The 26,502-nt window shown below is 44.3% G+C and overlaps 1 protein-coding gene across 3 annotated transcripts in view; it reads right to left on the bottom strand.

The window, feature by feature from the left end:
* The window catches only part of C13H8orf48 (chromosome 13 C8orf48 homolog), a 101,555-nt gene that overhangs the window by 24,590 nt on the left and 50,463 nt on the right, over window positions 1-26,502 (bottom strand). For 2 of the 3 annotated variants that reach the window (XR_010834832.1, XR_010834833.1), the window contains exons 13-14: window positions 15,344-16,980; window positions 10,900-13,003 (exon numbers count right to left, since the gene is read on the bottom strand). The gene's annotated coding sequence lies outside the window, so the exon portion shown is untranslated. Of the gene's footprint in view, window positions 1-10,899; window positions 13,004-15,343; window positions 16,981-26,502 lie in introns of those variants that run through there. The other variant, XR_010834831.1, reaches the window with a different exon arrangement.

The raw sequence follows: 26,502 nt of genomic DNA, 5'->3' as shown, positions 1-26,502 counted from the left end.
GCAAACTGAAAGGGGAGGAGAAGGAAACATTTTTCAGCTTCAGAAAGTTACACTGGAAAGGGACTGCTGTACTTCTGTAACACAGAGGACTGTTGTTTTCCTCAGCATCTAAAATCCTGTCCTAAGTTTCAGAGACAAGGCACAATTTTGCTTGTGGAAACCAAATCCTGTTATTCTGTGTGCACACTTATAAAAACTCACCACCGCTGGGGTGAAATGTGACAGCTGATTTAAAATAAACAGCAATGGAATTTAGATGGGACAGCAGATATCAGCCTGGCCTGCTGCTTCTCACAAGTCTCCTTCTTTGGGATATTCTTCCCCCACCTGTCTGATGCAAACCACATTTCTGTGAGACTCAGACCAACACACTCAGAGTGGCAGAGCTTCCCCCAGACACACACACGTAGGTGTTCTCAGTGCTTTCCAACCAGCAGGTGGTTGCTTAGTTTTATTCAATCAAAGTGATTTTGCTACTAAGTGCCCTGATGGACACTTCCCTGCAGAAAAATAACCCCGACTGAAGTCACCACTGCAAAACTACTCAGTGCCTCATCCATGCTTCCCTCTCTTACCAGCAGGATAGGAACTTTCTTCATAAAAGCACCTGGGTTTCCAGCTGCGCTGCACCCAGCAGGTATCCATGCCCCTGGGGTGAAGCACCCAGCTTTACTTAATGAATTTACTACCCCACCTTTTGCTCAGATTTTAGCCCCCTTCCACTTGGTAAGACTGGTGCACCAGTTACATAAACCTATGGAAATAACAACCAGCAGCATTTCTCCTCCGAGAGGGGTTCATTGCACACTCCCAGCTTACCCTTCACCATTTGCCTTGTGCTAGCTGCCACTGAGCAGCTGGAAAAGGTCTAAGCTACACGGGAAAAACCAGACAATGCTGTGCTGTACCCTGCTCACTCTCCAGGACCTGGGCACAATGAAATTCCTTTTCTCTCCTCTGTGCCTTTGCCCCTCTGCATAGTCAAGCGTGTGCTGGCTTCACAGCATCCTTGCAAAACTCTCCCCCATTTCACTCTGTCTGCAGCACACCTTCCTTCAGTCGCCAACAGGAAGGAGTCTTTTATTCACTTCACTGGGCTCAGTCCAAGCCACAGTATTAAAAAGCACCGTTTCCCTTGTTTCACCCGGGTGCCTCAGCGAAGCAGCTGGCAGCCTCCCAGAGGCTCAGCAAGCTGCCACGACGGCCAGCAATTCCTGCAGGACGGCCGACCTGCTCCTGCCCTGCCACACCGCTGGATCTGGCACAACCAGGGGCTCTCCTGACCACGTCTTGCTGCCTCTCAGACAGCAACAGAGACCCCAGCGTGGCTCCTAGCTCCCGAGCAGCATTGCAGTGTCTCACGCTTAACAGCCAAGACCGCTGGAGTCCACATTCCCCGTGCAGAAAGCAGAATTTCTACATCATCTTCTTTAGAACCGGACAGAAAGAAGTGCAATGCTCTCCTTTCCTCAGCTGTTTGTGAGATGAAACACTGGCACCGTAAGACATAATCCCTTCTGAAATCCCGCTCAGTGTTCTGGGCTGACAGACGTTAAGCCTCAGAGGAATCTCTACGGAGGCTACATTCAAACACTGCAGCACTGAAAAACCCTGCTAATACTGTAATAATGCGTGTTACTGCCGCGGGGCCACTGTGTCACAGGAGCCCTGCATGGTGACAAGGCCAAGATGCTGTGCACCACTCACCACACAACTGAAGAAAAGGCAGAAGGACAGATGTTGATACTACTTCTATGACCACAATGACCAAAACGATGACCAGGTGCCTGAGAGGTGGGTGTTCGAAGGAGACTAATTTCAGTGAACAAGTGTGAGTCAGGTATTTTCCAGTTTCTCCACAGAGAAAGCCTGCTTCATCCACCTACCTCCTTAAGTGGTTGGGGTGGTCTGCACTGAGCTCTACGCCTCTGCAGCCACCCTCCTGTAGTACACCTGTGCCAGCGAGTAAAAGCAAATTCAGGTTCCTGTGCCTTCCCTGTAGATACACCTTGTTGCCCAAGGCAAAAACATCTCAGCTCACATCTCTCACACCACGGAGCAGCAACGGCCCCAGATGAACGGTCACCTCTCGGTTGGTGTCCTTGGTCACCTTGATGTGTGCTGCAGCAGAGCCACCCCGAGCGTGGGGGGTTGTTAGTGAGTGCAGCCTCCCTGCCGGAGCTCACGCCGAGCTGGGACGAGCCATCACTTACCCAGCCCCCTCATACATTTCTTTTCCTGCCAGCATTAAAATCGTCAGATTGGCATTTTCAGCATGACTCTGCCAAGATGAACTTGAACTACACACACATTTGTCTTCTTCACACCAGCGTGAATCTTCTTTCATTGCTTCCATGGTTGTTAATTCTTCTCCTCTGGGACTGTACCAGGATGGTCCTTTCTTCTCGGGGATAATCAGACTGTCAAACAGGATTCTAGAAAGGACATGCCGTTCCTGACGCACTTTAATTTTCTGTATTTCTCTATAATTGGGTATTCAGTCCCACTGGAGTAGAAAAAGGGCAGAAAAGAGTTCAAGGACAATTCTGTTTGTTTGTTTTTTAATGGCATTTGTAGGTGATGGTTAATCAGAAGCATGCTTCAGAACGTACAATTAAGAGGAATCCTAAAGACAAAGCCAACAAACGTTAAAGGAAGGAGCTGGAGGGAGCAGGAGAGAGACAAAAAGCATTCACTTGCAGTAAGTTGCTCAAGCAACTGTCAGAAAAGCAAAACTGGGGGGGCTGTAATGCAAAAGGCAGTGCCATAGGACAAACCTTCAAGGGCTGAAGACCCATCGAAGGAACGGCTCCCCTCAGCATCCCTTCAGACCTGTATCCCACTGGCAGCACAAGTCTCAGAACTATACTGGAGTATACAGGCACATACATACAACACTGCAGTACCTCCTGCTGTCTAGACTCGAGCGTGGCACAATGCCTGCACATCAAAGGCAAGCATATTCTTCTTGGCTTTGGAACAAAAGGCATTTCCTGCCATGTCAGTCTTTTTTCCTCCACCTATATTGCACATAGAAACTCCAATGAAATGCAGCCACTTCTGGGAAGAGCAACACAAAACAACTGTTTATGTTTTTTTTAAATAAGGGAAGGAAAACACTGGAGACTTTCCTTTTGACTACATCAGACACCACAACTAGATCTATCAAACAGCTATGTCTACAGGAAGCAAGAGCCCATAATTTACCATCTCACCTGAAAAACAGTTTTCAGCAGTATAAGGCTGCTAGCAACAGTGTCTGGCTGGTTTATTGGTAAATCGCAAGAGACACGAGAGAGAGCATCTTCAGCTGAAGCATCAATGCCAGACAATGATTTCTTCACAATCCTGTGCTCACAGCCTTGGAAAATTCTCTGGGCGTCCCAGCAGAATCAAACAAGATAAAGAGCAAGTGATTCAAGTAACGAGTAACAACAAGGCCTGGAAAAGACTGCCTCTTCTTAGACAAATGTGATATCTGCAGTAATTAATAAGTGTGACAAGACAGAAAGGAGCTGAAGGTAAAGGGAGCACGAACAGGCTGCAGTTCAGATCTGATGAGGTTTAAAATTTCTACTCCCACTTTGGAAGTCACAAATTTTACTTTATTTATTTGCTTTAAGATGAACCTCCTCAGCACTCAGATCTGAGTTCAGCTTTTAATTTCATGAGAGGCAAAGGGGATTTGGGGTTAGAATTTTTGGACCAAGCACATCACAACTTTAAACAAGAGTTCAGTCTGACAAAATTCACCTGCTATATCGCGTGAGAAAATATTCATCATGAGGTCATCTTAAATTGGATCCTCCAAAAAGAAGTCATTCCTTCTGAGAAGAGCTTCTCTCAAAGCAGAGAACCAGAAGGAAATTCTGGCTGAAACCACATGGTGTACTCCGAGACCAGTTTTCTATTTTAATTAACGGGGCAGCTTCACAAGCCCATGTTCATTAGCAGTCCCTACTAATCCCCGCAGGACCTGCAACCAGATGCCAGTGTGTGGGATTATGAAACGTAGCGCTGGCCCCGAGCAGCATTCCTGGTTTGTTTGTTTGTTTTTAAATTACAGTTCACCTAGAAACTTCAGCCATGATGAGGTCATCCCTGGGACAGACAGCATATAAACTATCCCCAGAAAGGAATTTCTTGCTCCAAAAGTGTTATAAACTCATAAATAAAGCACAGGAGAGGAATAAGAAATGATCTTTCAAGATCACACAGCAGCTCAGCGATACAACTGGATCCAAACCCAATTTTTCTGGCTCCCAGGCCGCAGCTCTGCCAACCAGATCAAAGAAAAGCACGCCAGTATTTTCACTCCCCTAATCCAGACATATGTTGCTAGCTAACGCTCCACAGCAGTGCAAATCAGCGTGCCCCCAAATAAATACCACCCCTACTGCACCAAGGTGCTGGAGCAAGGGCAGAAAATGCTCCCAGCGTGCTGGCTTCTTGACGGCGTGGTGGAGAACAAGGTGTGGGGCAGGGCTTGCTCATGCACCCCCTGGGGATGCTGAGGGCACGCCAAGGCAGCCTGGCTCACGTGTCACCGTGCCGGGCGGGCGCGAGGAGCTCTGCTGTCCTCTGTGGGGCTCCACAGCCAGGCAACGATCCCCCTCCCTGTTTTTATCCTGGTTACAGAAGGTGAAAGCGTGCTATTCCCAGCCACATTTATTTATCGCTTTGCTCAGGTCTCCATGGAAACAAGCCATGATATTACGGGCTGAAACGGGGAGGTCGGGAGGTCTGCAGAAGCTGCTGGGAGCCAGTGGCACGGAGCAGAACAAATGTGAAAACTAGAAAAGTGTAATTTCTCTGCAAAGAGCAATGAAATAAGTGGCAGGAGAGTTGAAAAGCACTAAATGCGAGAGGCCTGAACTTAATACCACTTCAATTATTTAACAAGATTGTCTCATCTATGTATTTGGATGAGTATGATCATACCGCGGGACTACTGAGGTCGTCTCATCACTGCTTACAGCCAGCACTGGCGTATTGTATCTCTGCACCTACTGGGCTCCTCTGAATTGCTTTTTATCAGCCTTCCCTAGAAAAAATGAACAAGGAAAAAAAATCCCTGAAGCCAGACAGTCAGAGCTGAGCTTGATCCTACAGAAATCAGTGGCACCAGGTGAGCCCAGGCTCGGCTCTAAACAAATAAACACAGGCGACAGTGATAGCACAGAAACACAGCTAGGAAACACATGCCATGCGAGCCCGCAGCTCGCTTCGGGGATGGTTTGGCTAGGGACCAGAGCCAGACCATATGATTAGTTCAGTACTGTCAAACTCTCCTGAGCCACTTAAATGCCTAATTGTGAAGGGTGTGAAATAGTTTCCCTTATCCATTCTATAAGCAAGAGAAATATTAAATTAAAAAGCGTACTTCAGCCAAGGACCACAGGAGATGGTAGGACACTACTGCAATGCATGGGCATCGGTGGTTCCCCCCTCCAGTATTTTACATTTCACTTACAGGATATGTCCATCATCCGCCCCCCAGGGTAAATGCATCCAACAGTTTTTTTTCAGCCGATGGAAAGAGTCGTTGACTAGTTTCACCTGATCTCTTAACACCGAGCATAAACTATAGCCTTGATACAACCGCTTGTCTGAGCTACAAAATAGATTTTAGAGGGTGAGCCAACAAAAAACTGTGGTTATGAGAAGCAATTGTGATGCCTGGACAAGAATTCCTGCAATTCATCACTGCCGTAATTAAAAATAAAAACCCTACCTCCAAATCAGATTGTCTTTTGTGTGCCCGACTGAGGAGTGAAACAAGTTTGTGCATACCCTGCCATCACGTTACCTGTACCTTCTGTTTGCTAACTTCAATACATTCAGTTCCTGGAGTCTTTCGGTACAAGACCAAAGACCAGTTGAAGGAAAAACTTGCTGCTATATTTCACAAAATAAACACATGACAGTGGCAGACATTTTAAATATGTATTTGTTCATTTTGCCTTTGCTGCAGCAAGGTTTTTCCCACTGCACTGAACTGCAAAGTTTTTCAACAATTACCTAGCCAACATCCAAACTCTCTGAGATGGAAAATTGCTAGTGATCTCACAGCAGACTGAAAAGACTCTCCATCTTTAATAACCAGGCCATTAAGAAAAGACACATTTTTCCCCAGGTTTGAAGTGCCAAGTTATTCAAAGTTGTCAGCTGGTGCAAAGAGAGCACTGGTACCTCAAGCTCAGAGAAGGAAACAGAGAACCTTCCTAGAGGCAGCCTATGAGACAACTTTTTTTTTTTTTTTTTTTAATTATTATCATTTAATTTGGAACAACATGCAAGACTTGCAGGATGCATATGTACAGTCACAAAATTGCAAAATCACAGAATCACAGGGGTTGGAAAGGACCTCTGGGGATCATGGAGTCCAACCCCCCTGCTAAAAGCAGCTTCCCTAGTGTAGGATGAGCAGGAAAACATCCAGGTGGGTCTGGATATATTTCTATCTCCAGAGAAGGAGCCTCCACAACCTCTCCGGGCAGCCTGTTCCAGTGCTTTGTGACCTTCACTGTAAAGAAGTTCTTAGGTATGCTTGTGTGGAACTTGCTGTGTTGCACATTTTGGCCACTGCCCCTTGTCCCATCGCTGCACACCACTGGGAATAGCCTGCCCCCACCCATGTGCCTGCTGCACTTTAGATATTTATAAACATTGATCAAATCCCCTCTCAGTCTTCTCCAGGCTGAACAGACCCAGGTCTCTCAGCTTTTCCTCATAAAGGAGATGCTCCAGGCCCTCAATCATCTTTGTGGCCCTCCTCTGGACTCTCTAGAGGATCCCCATCTTTTATGAACTGGGGAGCCCAGAACTGGACACAGAACTCCAGGTGTGGCCTCACCCGAGCAGAGGGAGAGGATCACCTCTCTCAGCCTGCTGGCCACGCTCCTAATGCACCCCAGAATGCCACTGCCCTTCTTGGCCACAAGGGCACACTGCTGGCTGGTGGCCAGCCTGCTGCCCACCAGGACCCCCGGGGCCTTCTCTGCAGAGCTCAGAGATTCATATATAACCACCTATATGTGTATGAGAGCTGTATGTAGAACCACAGCAGCTCAGCCCCTAACCTGCACTGATGCCTGCAGTTATTCCTCCCCAACTGCAAGACTCTACACTTGCCCTTGTTGACCCTCATCAGGTTCCTCTTTGCCCAACACTTCAGCCTGTCCAGGTCTGTGCAAAGTGGCTTGTTTCTTTGTTTTCTAGCCAAAAATGAACAGGTGCTCTTACTGAGAACGTCCTGAATACAAGGAATTGTAAACGAGCTCTACCTCAGAAAGGGTTTGGGGACAGATTTTCAAAGGGCAGCTCTGCTATGTTTGCAGGCTATATGTAGGCATGCTTGTGAACTTCACCAGCACTTCCGAAATATCCACATGCAACCTGCTCTAACTGTAGACATGAGGGCTTCCTCAGGTCCAGGCATCACACCGACAGCAGCAGCTCTACTCACTCTGTGAGCAGCAGCAGTATACTCGGTGTTCTTTAAGCATGTCACGTATTTGCTTTTGAAGTTTTGGCCCCAAATATAGAAGTGATAAAGTCAATATCCAACAGCTTATCTTTAAGAATTTAAAACACAGAAGGCTACAGAAACAATTAAGAGTTTACACAGAAGATCTTGTGGCAAGTATTCACCTTCTAGAGTACACTATATCTTGAGTATGTGATCATGCACATTTAAAGGACATTATTTCCCTATGGGAAAGTCCCAAAGAATTTAACAAGATGTATAAACCCATTGACCATTTTAAATTACGCTCAGGAGTTCTGTACCAGATGAGATTTATACCAGCTTCATACCTTGTCCCTCTCATACCAACCTGTACTACAAACTTTGTGGAGCTGAGCCAGTGAGCTTGTACCATAAATACATCCTGAGGCAACACACCCACATTGCCCTACCAAAAAGAACAAAGAAAGAAATCGGAACTAATTAGTCTTGTAATGTGTCTGAGGCTAGATTTAGCGTCATTCAACAACCACAGGCAGCAGAGGAATGAAGAAAAATTGAGCCAATTTGTGGCTCAGTATTTATTAGCATTTAGATAATATGCCCCATCCATCATATACAAGGCATGTTTCAAAAGTACCAGTGCTCGTGCGTTCCGAGTGCCCAGAACCCTTGTAAATCGCCTTCCTCTGATCTTGCCGAGAATAAAACACATTCATCTGGATGCAGCCACTGGGGGAGGACGTTTTTTTCTTGTGATGGAAATAAAGACTGATGATGCAAAGGAGTCATAAAAGTAAGAGGCTGCAGATTAAGACAGAAGCAATCCGCTCCTTTCTTGTGACATACATGTGTGATTTACAAGCTGCCAAGTACAGCCGTGGGATTAAAATGGGAATAAAATCCCTGTTGACAATGACAGAGGCAATTAGAAAGTACCTAAAAATCTTCACCCAAGTTTGCCGCTTCGTTACCCAACCATTATTTTAGAGGCAGAAGAAAGGAACCCTGAGATTATGGAAATGGACAGGAGAGGTTCCAGAAAGGTAACCATTAAAAATCATAGTAAAAAGTTTGATTCCTTCGTTTATCCTGAAGATAACTAACTGTAGAGAGCACCAGATTTATGAAGACCTGAACAAGATCCATTTCCAGATGTTGCAACCAGCCACCCCTGCAAGTCCCAAGCAGCCTGGATGAGTGCACAAGCCATTCAAAGTGCACTTTAATTTCTACAGGGCCATCACTTTGCAAGCAACAGGTTCTTCCATCATTTATTGCTCAGCATAGGGAAGGAGACAGAGGTACAGGTTCATGGCTTGACTGCAGTCTTGGAAAGCATTCTGCCTTTCTCCATTTTTCAAGTTTATTATCCAGGCATGCCCAAGACCAGACTCCCAGAAATCTCATCAATTTGTGACTCAATAAAACCCTGAGCACGTGACTGAAATCAAAGTGATAGAAAATTAAGCCTACACTTAGGCACACTGATAAATCAAGGCCTATAAAAACTAAAAAACCAAATGAATCTTTTAAAGCAGACTTCTGCTTTGCTAAAGTTTTAATGAGTTTTGACCTTTCATCCCACTTCAGCATGGGAGACATTAAAAATGTTGTACAGCTTCCAGGAAGAGAAGCTTCCCTTTATTTAAGAAAGTAAATTGTTCTGGGTCCTAAGTAGATGTCAGTTTGAAAACAGTCAGGCTGTTTGGTATTTTAGCAGCTGTTAACTAAAAAAACAGAACAAAACAAAGCAACCCATTTCATTACGAGCATCCATCTGCAATGACTGTAAGTCAGTAATGTTGGTTAATTTATTAATGTAGCAGTGACACTGGACTTAGTATTCCTAGCACAGACACATAATGGCTCAAGTTTTTTGTTTATTTATTTGCATAATCTTTGGCAGCACGGTCAGGTTAAAAGATCTATTTCTGAGTAAAATTGCAATTCCTGGGCTGTAACCAGTGGATACAAATACCCAGTAATGCTGACAGAAGAATTAACTCATAAAACATATTTGACAAATAGATGAGCTTCAAACTCTCCAGTGGCTCAGGACTATAATGAGTAAGGAGGTTAGTAAATAGGAACATTTTAATTCAGGAACAATGACACGCAATTAATATCAGTGCCATATCCTGAAAACAATTACTGATATGCTGAACGAGCAGTTATATTTCCTGAGACTTCTGTGCCAGCAAATATGAGGATGAAGCAGACTTAAAATAACAGGAAGCTGCAGATGCACAGAACTGTTTATTTAAAGTTCAGTATCTCCCCATTTCTCCCCACCATGTGCACACACACTCATAAGGTCATGTAATTGAAAGCACTGAGGCACTGCATCATCGCTGATTTCATTTACATGTACACGCACCCCACAAATCACCTCACCTCTACATTTTGAGTTCCTTAAAGGCATCTTAAATGTCAAAACTGTATCCAGGATAAAAGCTCCTGCATTCCTAGGCCGAGATCTGCTGTGCTTTTCCACAACCTCAGAAGCAGCAGGAATTAGCCCAGGCACAAGCAGGGACTCAGCTCACACCTTTTTCCATCCTGTTAAGCAGGTACCTGGCTCTGACACCCCTCATTCATTCGGCAACCCTCTCCTCCACCCCACAGCTACGTGGCTCAGCTACTCAACCACAGCGTCACCTCGCTGGGATGAGCTGCTAAAGCAGAAGAAGCAGCTGGGGGAGCTCTCACTGCCGCCCACCTCCCAGATTAACCACACAACACCAAATCCCTAAAGCCAGGTCACAGCGTTGCCACATCCTCAGCCCAAGCAGTGCTGCTGAGATCAAAACTCACTCTGTGGGTGGATTTCCTTCTCAGCAGCATGGGCAGGCACCACTCCTCCAGCCCACTGCCCGGCTCCCAGCTCCTGCTCAGGCTGCTCCTTCCAGCTTGGCTCTGACCCCTGGGGGGCACCTCCTTATCCCACTGATCCAGCCCAAGTGGCACCTAGGAAGGTGGCTTTCCTGCTGGCTTTCCTGCCTTGCTGCTGACCTGAGGAATGAAGGTTGCATGAGCCTCAGAGTTTACAAAGGTCTTACGTGGGGTGGAATGCGACAATTCTTAGAAATATTTAGAATAATTCTTGAAAGAGGAAATGAAAAGAGAATAGTGTATCCAAAATGAAGATGAGTCTCTGACGGTGAAGTGTAATAACTCGCCTTGGCATATGGCTAACAGCCTGGACTTAAAATACCCTTAAAAATGTTCCACCTGATCACTTCCACTTTTTAAAACATCAGTATCTTGATTGGCAGCATTACCTGAGGGTACTGGTTCCTCCCAGTACAGATGGCTGCTGCGAGGAATAAAGATTGCTACCAAGTCAATCACTACACTGCTCCCTGAAGTCTCAATCGGCTGGTACAACTCAGTCTGTTTTTCTAAACATATAATAAATAATGACCAACCTGCAATACTGTGGCAGAGATTCTTTCTTCTGCTGGCTATCTTCCTCTACCGTCCTGTTCTAGCCTGCTGGATCACCCAAAAAGCCCAGGCAAACGCATGGCTGAACTGCTGGATCCATCTCAAACTTGGGTCCTGGATAAAACATCATTTGACGCTTTACAGCTTGGGATCTTGCCACTTCTAGAGTGAAGTATGTGAGCATGAAAGTCTAGAACAAAAACCGAGCCTGACAGTAAAGGGCTTTCTCTGGGGAGAAACAACTCCCCAGCTGCTCATCTGCTGCACCTCGTGTCAGTGGGCTGTAACAAAGCCATGCCGAAACGGAACAGGGAGGAGAAGGTTGGCTGATTTCTTCAGTCTAGTTTGCAGATAAAGTTTCAGCCACACAAAAAATAGAATGTATACTCAAAAAAATACAATAAATGAAATACATATAGGTATATACAGTGCTCAGGAACAGTGCACAGTAAGCAGGTAATGATATAGCCATGCATAAAGCTAACAGGACTCTCTTCTCCAACCTCAGCCACCTCACGCTATGGCACACCCCAGACTTAAAACTAAATATACATGGCATTTCAGGCTGGAGCCCCAGCTCTGTACTGATTTTTTTAAAAGCCAGAAACCCTCCATTAAACCTAAGCAGCAGGCAAAACAGCTGAACCAAACAAATGACTAACAGCATGCCCATTGCCAATGACAGCCAATATTGGAGGGGGCATGTGGGAATGACAGATGAGTGCTCTTTTCCAACCTAGACCCTCCTGAAAGCTCAATAAATTAGCAATTTTGTCAGTGGCAGCAGCAAGGCACCATGCATTCACACTGACGGGTATAGGACAGGTAAAAGTATGTCCGGTGGCTGGTCTGGCAGAGCACACCAGGCCTGCTCCCTGCTACTGCCTTCACTTCACTTCCATCTGATGCCCCCTCTTCTTTCTGCCTTTCCCTTTGCTATTGCTCTCTCTGAATGTATTTCTGCATTGTTGCTACTTCTGGCGCAGCGTCTGCCTTCTGCTCACATTCCTACTTTGGTGATCGCACAGCCTTCGGATCCGCACCTGTGGCTCCACAGCCTCTCCACCTGCCCCTGGCTTTCCGCAAGGAGCCACCCACACAGACGCAAGTGAGTAACGTCGTGGTGTGACAAGTCCTACGAGACCAGTGAAATGCAGGTGGGAGGCACAACGTTCAGGGTACCCGTCCCTGGAAAGCTGGAGTTGTGCAAGGCAGGGCATGAAAGAGAGCCAGGTGACTTGCTTGATGTAGTAGCGTATCAGCCTGGCTAGATGTGAATCTGAAGTGTTTGCATTTTGTCTGAAAATGCTAAAACCTGTCATGGCCCCCGTCCTTGCTTACCCCCCAGCTGCTCAGCTCACAGGTCCAGCACACAATGCCTGCCTGCAGTTATAAGGCAGGCTGAGCCCAAGGACCCCATTTCCTCCCTGGGCCCTTCCTGAAGCGCCCGTAACAATGCTGTAGGGCAAGTGAAAACCTCATACTTACCTGAGCACCCAGCCTGGCCCATCTGCACGGAGAGCGGGTCCCTGCTGGCCCCGTGTCAGTCACCAGCACGTAGCCCGAGGTGCTCCCTCTGTGTGCCCCAAAGTTTACCAAAAGGTGTGCTTCAGGGTACATCTGAGAGCAGTGTGTTATGAGGGGACTTCAAGCACACAAGCTCACGTACAAAATACAGCACAGATTTACCTCTTGTCTCTGCTGTGAGCCTGGGCCTAAATGCATGAAAAGCTTTTTTTCCCTTTATGATGAACGAGCACAAGTTTGTGTCTTCCTGCGTAAGGAACCACACGATGCCAGCTGTGAAGGACACTGTGTAATGTCTATAATCTCACACGCTGTACCATTGTTTTCTAAAATGTACCTAGCACGCATTGAAAAAACCTGTCAGGCATCTCACCTGAGCTAGGGGCTGACACTGTCCTGTATACCTGCTGCACTGCTGAGCCAACAGCAGGCTCACAACACGCTCTCAACTTCTATTCAATGGGAGGGAGCTGCAGATTACTGTTTCAAGGAAGGGTCGCAGTTCTTCCTGAATTACTGTATTTTTACTGGCACACAAGCAAACGTGTACCTCACAGGCTGTGAAAAGAAAAGAGCAGGAACGGCTCCATTAGGGAACGCAGGAGCCATTCAAGGTCTTCTCAAGATTAACGGCATTTTTATGGAGATTTAGTCGCCCGCCTTTCTGCTGATGCTTTCAATAGGGAGCCGCAGCAACTTGACTTAAAATCAAATGAAGCTACTTATATGCATAAAGTTAACCAACCACTTAATTAGTTTCCTAGTCAGTCTTTTTTCCTAAAATGAAAGAGGGGGAGGCATTCATGTTCATTTTTCGCACAATTAAAACCTTTTTTTTTTAAAGGAAGGATTGATATTTTGTTTTCTATTCAAAGGGAAGAGATCTGGTGTACAGAACCATGCCATCCTCTAAAAGAAATTTACTGCTCATCAAAATCACCCTGTATTTTAATATGCCTCTCTGAGCATCTCATTTCTTAGCTAACAGCTGTTTGCACCATGGGTAGACAGCATACTTTTGCACCGCAGCACATTTCTTCCGGTGTCTCCTTTTGAAGAAACAAAAGGAATAACAAGAAGACATCAAGGGGAAAATGGAGGAAGACAGCCACTCTGCAGGGCCTTGCTTGGGTGGAAAACAGTTATTTTATATGCTTTGATAAGAAGCGGCATCCCTACCATTTTACACCTCTTCCCTTTCTCAGCTACTCTGTCCCTTATTGCAAACTTCACAGCTAAAAGAGGGGAATTTTTCTCCCTTCCCAAGCACACCACCCCGAGGTTGGTCACCCAGGGCACCGATACACGCTTACACTCCTCCGACCCATAAGGCTTCTCAGGCTGGCTTCACTCTTCGCTGTTTTTATGTTATATCATCTTGAAAAATAGTATCTGGAGTTGTCATCTGGGTACGGGTTTGGCTTCTAAATGAAGGGGGTCCAAAATGCTGAAAAGCAGGGTTTGCCAAGGAGCCTTCCATCACAACACAGCTAGATATGGGCTGCTTAATAGGTTGGTTTTAGACCCGTTATAGCTCCGTACAATGTTATCCTATCTGTATCAGGATTCAATCATTTTGTAATCAAATGAAATTGAATGACTTGATTGTATCACATCACCTGACAGTCTTGGCTGGGCAGATAAGTGAATGTCAGCCCTATTACTGTTTGAGGATGAAGTGTCTCATTGTAAGGACCTGTCCTAATGCTTTGCCAGGGTTTACTGGCTATTGAGAAACAGATATCTCAAGGGGCTGAAAGGCTGCAGTCATCATTCTGGACAAGGAGAAGGAGACAAACGCGAGGCATTGCTCTGAACTCATTTCTCTCCTGTGGTCTCAGCTGTAGCTCTGGCAGATGACGGGGGAGAGAAGTTTGCAACATGTACAGACATTTCAATAGCTGTATCTGCCGCCTTACATCAGGAGATGATGCCAAGGTACAGTTATGTTATTTCGGTTCTAAAAGGTAGAAGAACGAGAGTTTTTCAGAACTTCCATGACTGCTAATCTTCAGTGCCTTCGTTATGCAATTCAGCACAAAGTGAAGAAAAAACTGATTTTCTCTGTTTCTGCCTCCCCAGAAATATCCAGGGAAAGGCATGGAAATCAATTGCTTTTTCATAGACTGAAGTAAAGACAGTGTGAACAAGGCTGCTTGCTTCCTGAACAAGTACCAGCAATTCATTACATGCTTTAGAAGCTCCACCCTGCATGAATTCTGACTTTAATGTTTTTATCTGCCTTCTGATTAAACTTTAAGATACTCACGACTATCGTTTATTATCAGATTCCCCCTATAAGTATCTGGGAACCTTCCTCAGGTCTGAGAGGTTGCCCTAACATGGTCAGAGTGAAACACTCCTTTTGAAAAGGAGCATGGTGCAGCCCAGAAGCTTGGAAGTCTCGCATAATCTACTAAGCAGGCAGAGGAGTAAGCTACCTAGAAGGCCCTTGTCCACTGATTCCCAACTTCTCTTCTCATATCTTTATCTTCCTTCATCATCCTGCTATATTCTAGTATCTCCACTGGATCATTAAAACTTCCTAACACATGGATGGGAGGTAAGAAGCAAGAGATATCTCAACTTGTGAGAAAAGTCACAGGTACTCATGAAAACTCTTATACTCTTCAGAATTAAGACTACTGGTCTTGGATTAGCTTGAAGAAGGCAGATTTAGAAGGAAAAGAAAGAAAGAAAAAATAAAAAGGCAGGCAGAGGCTTACTTTGAGAGCCTGCTTTTTGCCTCACCTAAAGAGCCTAATCATTCTTCCGAGCTTAATAGAAGTACTCCTTACAGGGCAGCAAGAAGAGAATCTAGCACTAAATAGGTTGAAATCTGGGATTTAGGTATGGCTACATGGTGAAAGGAGGATAAGATGACATAGTAGCACTTACCACGTAAGGTAATTAGGATTAAATGCTAATGGCATTCTCACGTGCGTTGTGACTGCAGCCAAGCAGTGCTTGGTCCATGGCGAGCTGCAGCAGACTGCAGTGGAGCAACAGCTGCAATTCACGTTGATGGCTGCCTGAAAGAAGAAACCTTTAATTGCAAATGAATTAGTCACCTTTCCTCTTTCTATTATTTTAGAGTACTGTATAAGTTCTGCAGGAAATATACATGGGAAAAGTTAACACACCTTTTGCGTCATGACTTGTGCTAGCTAAAGATAACAGACAGAGATGCCACTTCCTTCTGTCCCCATGTTTCGGGGTGGTGGCAGCCACTGTCAGGCAGAGGGCTGATGCAGACGTCTGTGTCGTTTTTCTGATAAGATCTGACAACATTAACAAGATTCAGGAACCACTAGGCATGGTGAAAGATCAGAAATGGCTTCGCTTTACTCCTGAATCCTGACAGGAAAAAACATGTTTAAGCACTGAGAGTGGCATATCAGAATGGGAGGAGGAAAGAGGAAAAAAAAAAAGCCAGGGGAAAAAGCTAATTACAATCTGCAGCCAATTTGAAACACATCTCATGGCCTCACTATCAGCACTGTGATCAGACGTTTCACCCAACCCACAGTGCCTGATAAACACCAATATTCTGTTATTAACATACTGCCTTCCAGTATCTATTAATGCTTGTTAATGCTCCTTCAGAGGCTAGGAGAGCCCTCCCTGTGATAGTATTTTCCCCTGTATCTGCATCTTTTCTTTTTCTTTCTTTGCTTTTTTTTTTTTTTTTTTTTTTTTTGCCTCTGTGGTCCCACAGGAATCAAGCAGCAAGAGTTTCTTACTAACTCCTTTTGACATCTCTGATAAGGTTATCTGGGATCCTAATGGTACATCCTAAACTTAGATTCAAAAGCAGAAAATCATTAATGGCCTCCTGTGAGCAGTGGAGATTCTGCTCTTTTTAAGGCTTTAAAGTTCCCTGCCGTGGATTGAGCCAGTTTGGTCTTCTGACATGGCACAGCTGCCAATCATCACAGTCAGTGCCCTCACTAAGCAAGGCATTTCAGAAGCCACACGACCCAGCCAGACAAGACACTGAGCAGGAAAAGGCAACAAGTTGCTCAGATCTCCACGGCGTTATTAGGCACAGAGATGGGAGCCTGCATGCTCTCAGACATAGGCTGCTTTTCCCCCTACTCTTCACCTCTGCCTGAAAGGGAACATATCAACAAAGGGAAACTTTAGCAAGAGTTTAATCAAAGCTCCAGGCAAAAGGGCCAGAAGTCTGCCCATGTCTGTTGAAAGGCTGAGAAAACTTTAAGGTCTGCTGTCTGACAGCACTCACACTCATTATACTGCATTCTGGACTCGTTATTAGGCTAAAACGGAAGGTCCATTTCCACAAAGTGTAGGGCTGGGAAAGAGAAGAGAATCAGGCCCAGAGACTCTCCACACACCAGCTGTCCTTGTTTGCCGTTGGCTGTGTCGCTCCCCACGTGTGGCCTCTCCGCACACGTATCCAGGTTGGTCTGCTTGCGTCTGGCTCTTCGACAGCGGAGACACAGCACATTTCTCCTTTTTTGTCTGCAAAAACGATCATCAAATGAAAGGCAACATTCCTCCTGACAGGGTACCTGTGAGGATCAAAGGCAGACAGTTGATTTTCTCAAGCTGGTGTCTGAAGCAGAGAAAAAGGAGACAATCCTTGAGCAAAGTTGCTCTGCCTTCCACTCCTACCCCTCAGCTGGGATGATGGCTGAGATCAGGGAGGTGAAAAGGCTTCTGCTGCTGAGAAGGCTGCTGTCCTGCTCAGCAGCTGCTTAGCACTTCGTATACATGGCACAAGAAGCAGAACAGCATAGCAGCTATTCTGAAGGACCCCGTGTCTATTTAGTGGCAAAAAGCAGTACGTGGCCAGTCTCCGCCCAGCCTGCAGAGAACACCATTCCCAATCACATCGCAAACCGTAGGTGTCCACGTTCACTGTTCGCATGCTCATCCAGGTAGCATCCGCAGTAGGTACGGAGGGGTTTCTGAAGAGGAAGATTTTTACAGAAGGTATTTTTAAAGGCCTCTTTTTCTCCCATCAGATCTTGGCAGTCCAAGTGGGGAAGACAGCAAGAGAGGAGCGTGGAAAATGAAGAGGCAGGTAGCTTGAGAAGTGCTAAAATTGTAAGCAAGTAACTGTGAGGAAATAAAAGCTATAACTAAACGAAATTGTCTTTCAGGATTTGATGAGTTCTTGTCTGTGAATCTGACTGAATCTATTTAAAATATCAACTTTCATCCCAGTATATGAATTTCAGAGTTTGTAGGAGCTACTTCAGTGTACTCCATTAGTAAACACAGCTCATTAGGTCTGTAGGATTGGAAATGCCCAAGCACAGAAGTAATTGCACAGCAACTTTCCTTATAATGAGCAAATCAGGTTCCTTGACGAGACCGATGTCTCTGAGACCACCGGTATCATGAAACCTTGCCAGTAAATTAAAGAAAGCCATACTTACTCTGCTAGACTTGTGGGAAGCCATAGGATGGGTTTCTTTGTGTATGGTGTGCACTCTGGCATTCCCTGCAGCCTTGCACTGTAAGAACAGTTCACCACAGCAGAAAAGTGAGAGGAAAGCAATCACTACACTTAGTTTGTGTGCTCTGCTAAAAAGTAAACTAATGAAGCATAAAGCTGGCAACAATACCTAACCTCAAGACAGGAGTCCTCTGGAAAAAGATCTGGATCAGGTAATTAATGGGTATATCATAGTATAAATGGGCAAAAGGGCTAATTACATTTGTAAAACCAACCTCCATTCTGCTATTTTCTGATTGCCGAGTTCTTCAATTTGCAGCCTTTGTAACACTAGTTTAATGTAACTTTTTGTGTACAATAAAGAGCTTTCTTATTAGCTGTGCCTTGTCTAGTCTCTTACTTGCATGCCTGCCTGGATTGAGTCACAGTACAATGAGTCTCTTGCCTCCTGAAGTCATGTAATTATCTCAGGATCTTAAATTAAAAAATAGGGCTCTTGTAAACCTCTCTGCTCTAAAGAAAATATAAGTAGGCGCATCCAGTATAACCAGTGTATTTGTGTCTTTGGAGAGCCTGGAACAACAATTTTGAGAGACATCAAATGTCTTGTGTATCCTAATAGAAAACTAATTATTCTGGCAACTCTTTCAACACCACGGCATTAGGGAACTCTGTCATCCCAGTGGATATTTATGGGAGTAAGTACTTGGAGAAATCTTGCTGATGACCCTAGCTGTTATTACTTCTGCTTCTTCTAAAGATAAATCTCCCTGATCTTCCTGGGAGAATAAATGAACACAATGCTCAGAAGCACTCCGATCCCTGCCTTAATCCCCTGGCACGCTCTTCTGAGTCCAGATTTCCAGATGCCATCTGCTAATTTATGCCCTGGCTCCTTTGTCCTTGCCATAAGCTTTGTGGATACGAAGGGACTGAGGAACTACTTGAGCTCCTGCATTTGGAGTGTGCCTATTTGTAGAAGATGACACAACTAATTGCAGCGTGCTTCGGTAGCTCCTACCTCCAAGATTGTCCTCTGGAGTGTCAAGAGTACTCAGCAGCACCGAGAGCAAAGAACCGCAAAGAGAGAGGCTGCAGATGAGAGACTTCCAGTTATTTTTAAGCCATCTCTGACATACAGGCAGTTCATGTTTATGGAATATGGTGCAGGAGATATCTTAAAACCAAAATGCAATTCCAGCTATGCATATCCAGGACAAACCTGAAGTGAATGATACCCTCTAACTTCCTTCCAGGGCCATTTTAGTGGCAATCAGAGCAAGCATTTCCTGCAGAAACAGTTCATATGAAATTTATAAGCCTTCCCTTGGGGAGGAAACATCCATTTCCCCTTCTACCTGTCATTCTTCTTCGTTTATTGAATCAATAAGGCATGAAATTTGGCAGGCTTTAAGTAAAAAATGAGCTGTTCATATCAAAGAGAGCCTGGATGGATTAAAAAAAAAAACAAACTGCTAGAATCTACATCCAGTTAATAGGAATAAAAATAAATAGAAACAGAATCTAAATGTAAATGAACATTACATCACCACTGGCATTTAAGCTCATTTTCAAATACAGAATTAGAAACAGATTTAACTAGCTGAAACTTGCTGTGTGTTCATACACACAGAGCTGCTTTGGGGGGGACACAGGTCTGAACATTTTGTCTCTAAGTTCTGTTCCCCAAACAGCGCGTAACTGGAAATTCTTACTGCCAAGGAGGAAGAGGGATTATGCAGAAGGAACAAATCCCTACTTTCTGGTCAAAGGGATAACTAAGAGGTTAAGAGGATTGTAATTAACAAGCTCTTGTTTCCCTCTTACTTTGTAAGCTGTTGCAATATGACAGCCAGTGTGCCTGAGTTAGCCTTGCTGCTTCTGGACAGAGCCTGACTTTATCTGCTGGGCAGCACTTTCTGTGCCTCCAACCATTAATAGAAGTTTTCCACCAGCTCCGACGAGGGAGGCCCATTACTGCCATGTATTTGCATGATGAAGCTCCACCTGTCTGTCAATCTGTTGAGGGTAATTTCCCTGAAATTGGTAGCAGGAGGGCAGTGTCCTTTCTGTGGGGCAATCCTTGTGTAATCAAAGGCAGCCAGGGGGTCTGCAGCTGAGAGAAAACCTTCCAGCTCCATGGTGGGGTACTCTTCTGTCTGATGAGGCAGTTGAGTATCACACCACCGTGTCCTGCCTTCAGGGATGACAGCTGAGTCCTTGCTTGTCTTGCCTCTTTGCACCCTGAAAGTTCTCATCTCTTACCTCTGGAGATCATTGTTCAAATACCCATGCTTCCCTTCTCACATAAGGGAAGAAATCGCTGGTAGTTGCTCTAAGCTAATATTATCAGTAGGTCACTGCAGCTTTTCCGAGTGTTTTTGAGCTCCAAGGGCGTTTTTCAAAGATACCCATCCAGTTCTGTGCTCTAACTGCCAACCTGATGAATATAATTTTCCCCTACTCAAAGATGAGCCATTCTGTTCAACTACAAGCATGGGGTCCATCATTTAGATGAAGATGCAGTGATAATATCTGAGTCTGGTTCTTTTGAGCGTGACTGTGTCCCACACTGCCTATTAAAGAGCAAAGTTTAACGTTACTCTCACTCCCACTAATCCTTTTGTGTAATGTCACATTACGTATTCACTTCTACAGCTATTTTTGTAGTTCAAGGTCTTAACTTGCATCTTCCAGCTTCAATTTCCTTTGAAACTGCATCACATTCAGCAGTACAGATCTTCTTTACTAACACATAAATACACAGAATTAATTTTTTATCCCACTGAAATTACAACAACTACACATTTCTTTTCTTGGAGACACATTTGGTCAGAGATTTTTCAAGTTTAGGCAGACATGGCATAACAAGGGGGATATAATTTCTCCCTCCAGTCACTGCCACTGTAATAAGGCTGCAGACAGACCCCATACAGATCCTAGAACTCTGTGAAGTTCTTTTACTAGCCTTTATTCTGCCTGGTTGATTTTATTAGGATATTAGCACAGAGTCACGCTGTAATCAGCAGGAAGGTCTTGTTTATTGCTAGCTTGTTTGAAGACAAGCAGAGCATATAGTCCCAATGAGGTAGGATCTAATTACTAAGGTCTTAAAGAAAAACCACAGTGATGAGATGGTGTATAAGGTACGGAAAACCACATGTAAGAAATCAAGACCTTGCTGGCTGTGCTGTTATTCATACAGAATCAATGTATTTTGTTGAAATACAGGACTAATTTTAATCTATTTTGTATTCCGATCAATTATCTTTGAAATTCTACAGCTTACTGTGATGACTGGAGAATACCTATTTATGAGTTGTTAATCTCTACTGACACAGAGATTTGTTCCTGGCACTCCACAGCTGCTCATACCAGTCTTCAAACTCACTCTTGAAGTGCAGGAAATGTATTCAATTGTCAGGTTCACCTCAAATGGCAGATACACATCGAGAGGCTTCCTACATTTACTGTTCTAAACAGATATGTTTCCTCTGGAGAAGAAGTCTGTTTTGTGTTTGCTAGCTTCAGTTCAATTTACTCAACATCAGGCAGATTAAAGGTGAAAGCATATAATTTAATTCTAGCAAAGAAAAAGGTTAAACTTTAATTATTAAATAAGAAATGAGATTACAAAAAAAAAACAAAAAACAAACAAAAAAGTAATTTTAGCATCAAATTTCTTTCCCAGCTGACATCTCAAACCCTTGAGGCATGCACTAGCCATACAAACTCAAGGCACAATTTGCAAACTGAATATACACCACGAATACTCTCTCAGAGTAAGATCGTGCACCTGGACACCACTACAAAAGAAGAAACCTGCTTAATTTCTTCTCCCTTCTCTTGTTCAAAATGGCATTCACGTCCATTTACCTTGTCAACCTGGTGCATCTTTCCATTTGCTGGGGCAGAATGGCCCTTCCTGTACAGGACGTTTGGGGTGAAGCTTCTCTGAGATACCATTCAACGGCGTTCTTCTCATTTAAGCAGATTTCTTCTACCTTAAATGGCCTTTTGGCAGACCACAATATTTTGAAGACTGCCATGATAAAAATCATAAAAAGCACAACTCTGATAACATTGAACGATTCCACTAATCCCATATGACAATTCTGCCAAGATTGCAGCCCAGCAGGATTTCGGTTTCTCAGGAAGACTGCAGGATAAAACATTAATAAAATGGGAGACAAAGCAGGTTTTTCTCCTTCCTTTGGTCACTTTTAGGAGCTCATGCCATCACATTCATCTTTCACAGACCTGGACCTCATGGGTCAAAACCCTTTCCTTACAAAAGGCTTCTTCCTGGAAAACAAGTCAACTTCATCTGAGGGAAAGTGAGTCTCTAACAGAAAAAAAGAGTTATAGGAAATGATTCACCAGATGAGCTCACAGCTCATCTCCAGTGTTTTGTCCAGATGCTTGTCTCCAGCACCCTGTCTTCAGCAATGGAGCACTGACAGATGCTTCAGAATTTGAAAATTTTGGAATCATCTGCATAGACGTTAGTCATTTCACTAAGCCCTAACCAGGAATAATCACCACGTCCTCCCCAGGAGGAGCCTCTTCTCCTGGGATACTGGATGCCTTCCTCTGTGATCATCATTGTCTTTCATCACACCTTTTGATTTTGCTGCCTGACTTAACAGCTGTCTCTCTTTATCACTCTACAGAATAATGCTCAGGTCACTGAATCTTTTGGACTTATGGATACCGTGCTCCACAGAGAGGAGCACTACATGTCCCTAAATTCAGATTAACTTCTACGGATACTGGGAGTTACACCGTGACTGCAGATCAGCAGCAGACGTGGTTAAACAGGCTGGATCTCTGGGCAGATAGCAGCTATGTAGCCTAACAGTTAGTGAGGCAGATATGTTGGTGATACATCAGGGGATTAATCAATTATTTTTAAAAGGGCAAGCAATAAAATTGATGTCTATATGGATTTTTATCTTACTTTGATCTTTCTAATGTCACTATCTTGGATCACCTTGAGCTGGAAAGTTAAACCTTGCAGAGCTGGAAATATCCATAGAAACACTTGTGATGACAGCTGTACGAATCACTATCTGTTTAAATTTCCTCCAGTATATTTGGATACAATCTAATTCATAACACAGTAATATTAATACAAAAGTATTGAATCAATAAAGATCTTAAGGAAAAACTCCTTGTTCCCAAGTTCTTACTGGGGAAAGAGGAATAAATCACCTGATTTCAAGACAGACTCCTCATCAAGACAGACTCCTCACAGTTGACAAAAGGCAAATCTATGCAGAGCAGACTTCAGAAAAAAAAATGAGAAAGCCAATAAATGTTTCTTCTCTTTCTATGAAGAGAATTTGGAACAACTATATTTAGATTCATAAGCAGAAAACAACACTCAGTTTTCTGAAAAAGAACCGTGGCCATGAAGACTTAGCTTTGGTCTAATGTAATACAGGGTCAGTGTTGTTATCAGTTATCTCTAATTTCCACTTTTCTGAATAAATCTTTTCTGCCCAAGAATTCCATTAGAAGATCAGTCAAATGCTCCTTTCAGCCTGAAATCATTATCTTGTTGCAAAGGACCTGAGACTTCAAAACCAAAGATTTTCTTCCTTTCTTATATACCCACCCACACAGGCACAAATGCACACAAATGCATAAGCTACTGCTGGTGTCGTAGGAAGCTTTTATCATTGCTGGGCTTCTCACTTGATTTGAGATCATTCAGTCTTTCCTTCCATTTGTTTCCCTATGAGCTGTCATTTCACCGTGGAAATGTGTCATCGTTGCAAAGGAAAGCCATACAAGACACAAGATGGAAGGGAGCAAACAGGGAAAAAGGTAAACCTTGTTATGGTAAACAGCAACATCTGCATTCAGACTTAAGTGAACAGTGACATGAAGCAATTTAAATCTCAGCTGTGGAGCCTGCATATTACATATTTAGCAACACAATAGGCACAGACCACCACTGATGCTGCTGCAAGCAGAGCCAACATCACTACAAGCGGGATTGCACAAGTGGGAGTGCACATTTCTGCAGGCACTTTGGCAGATAGCATAACGGCAGGCCCGGCAATCTGGAAAGCAGAAGCAGGCAAAAGCACCAGGGACCTCTGCAAACACTTCCCAGCACTAATGTCACACAAACACTTCAGAAAGGCTTTGCCAGCTCCTCCAGACACTGAATTTTGGTGCTTGTCTCCCTTGCCTCTATATTAAGGCACAAAGAAATGTTTTTTCATCCCCCACTGCTCCATTCAATAAATCAGTAAGTGACTTATCTGGCAACTGCTGCGTTACGTTCCAGCTGATCGCCGAGCAGGGTGCCTGTGCAGCTGGCCACCCTGCACCACCCAGAGCCCTGGGGACAGATTTATACTGACACGTCTGGTGATGAGAAGCCCTGAGTCTCCTGAGGGCTGCGTGCCTGTTTGCTTTTAATGATGAATAACTTGTTCAGGGAAAAATGAGAAAGTTGAGAAGAGGGGTTTTGTAGGAGCAGCACTCTCTGCAGCACTTGGTAACCTGTGAGATGCTTTGGGGTTGGAAACCAGGCTTGTACAAGCACAGAAGATGATCTGTCAGATGGTTTTCCCTCTGCAAGGTGCTGGTGCTGGATGTGCTCGCTTCCTGAGGAGTTCTACATAAAGACAGGGAGAATTATAAAGCCTCTTATTAAATGCGGTGCCTCTTACTTTGCATCACTGTAGGTAGTAGTAACTTGAAATTCATTAAGCACAAAGACTACATGGGTGGCCAAGGGATATTTGAGGCGATTGTCCCTTATTCTCACATACCTTAGGCATTCAAATTATTTTGTTGGGACTAGGACTGGTATCTAAGCTGCTAGGGTTTGAAACAAAATTATTAGAGGTGGGAAGAAGAGGAGAGAGGGGCCCTTGTCTCTCATTAGCCAGAAGCAAGAATGACAGAGGAAAAGGAAGTTAATTTAACATCTGACTGAAAGAAGGATGGCACACTGAAATTTAATTCTGCCTGATATGGCATACATATTTTTAAAAAGGGGTGGGGGGGGAGGGAATCAACATTTCACAACATATGCATTCTCTATGATTATCTGTAAAGCATCATAGAGGTGCTTGGCACTTCACTGACAGAAACATTGGCAGGTCTCTGCCTCAAGGCATCTATAATTAGAGCATAGCAAGGGAAGATGATGGATGAGAGTATAGGGGAGGACAGGGATACAACAGTGAAAGATCATGAAGAGCTTTAGAAATACTTCTCCAAGTTTTTTGTTGTTGTTGCTGTTCTTTTCATTTAAATATGATATATTAAAAATCTAGGACTGAAAAATAGAAGTTGAGGACTGAGAAACGACTGAACTTCAGAATTTTTGTTCCGCAAACTTTCTTCTGTCCCAGACTGGAAGAGAAAACTGAAATTTTGAAGCGTCTCATGAAACAAATACATTCAAAACGGGTGATCTGGAAACGGACTCACTGAACTGCCTTACTTTGCTAAGTGCAGGCATTTCATTCTGGCTTTATCGTTTTCAGAAACACTGTATTCTGACACCAAGAAGGGAAAAACCAGTCTCTAACTGTGCCAGGGTGAAACACCGCTACCCACAGCACAAGGAATTCTTCAATGTCTGAATGTTTGTTTGTTTGCTACAAAGTTTTGTAAAAGTAGATGTCCCTGTGAAGCAGTTTGGTGGAGCTGAATCAACAGTTCCTAGAGGAAAACAGCTTCTTCGGCAGGAATCTTTCAAAGACCATGTTTCCATCAGGAGGTAGAATCAAGGAGAAAATCCTGGGCGTAGGACAGTGCTTTTCATTAGAGGAAGAATGAAGGAAGAAGGTGACTCCAGAACAAGCACCCCTTCAGGGAGGACAAGAGCATCTGAGAGCTCCACTTTTTTCCAGTATTTGAAGCCATTTTCATAACTGAAGCAACTTTGTTAGCAGACGAGACAGCAAGGAACCGGCATGTGGGGTAAGATGGCTGTGAAAGCAGTTCTATGAGTGTCTTGAAGAGCAAGTATTAACGTGGTACTAAGCCCTCAGAAACCCTTCTCTGTGCAAGCATGGCGAGGGATGGCGCACTGAACATGTCTGTGGCACGCTTATTGCTGTGGTACTGAAAGGAGGCCAGATGCTAAGCAGAGGAGCTGGCATTTCATCGCCCCCCTTTAAAATATCAGAGGAGCAGAAATTGCTTGGTTTTGCCTTCAGAGGATGTCCCAGACCAGAAACGTCCAGCAGACTCTGCAGTTCTGCTCTGCACTCGGGGATGGTCAGCTCATCCTCTGCTACAAAGAACCTGAGCCAAAATTCAGAGAGTCCCAGAATGCCTGAATCCAAGAGCTACACACAGGATACTTGGATCCACTCTTTCATTAAACTCCTTTCCTCATTTTTAAAACTAGCTAGGGGAGTACATTGAATGCTGCTGCCTTCCTCCGCCTACATGTACAGTACGTTCCCACTTTTCAAATGAGCTGGCTTGTCCTTCAGAGTCCAGAGGGACAGGCGTGTGTCATCTCCTCTAAACTGGTCATATGAAGTGACATCTAAAACCCTATCTAGTCAGTCCTGAAAGGAAATTTAAAAAAAAAAAAAAAGAAAGAGAGAGGGAGCCACCTTTCTTTCAGATTCTGGCTCTTCCCTGG

The sequence above is a fragment of the Anser cygnoides genome, chromosome 13, assembly GCF_040182565.1.
Source record: "Anser cygnoides isolate HZ-2024a breed goose chromosome 13, Taihu_goose_T2T_genome, whole genome shotgun sequence".
NCBI lineage: Eukaryota > Metazoa > Chordata > Aves > Anseriformes > Anatidae > Anser > Anser cygnoides.
The sequence above is the reverse complement of the archived record's forward strand: the minus strand, read 5'-3'. Positions and strand labels throughout refer to the sequence as shown.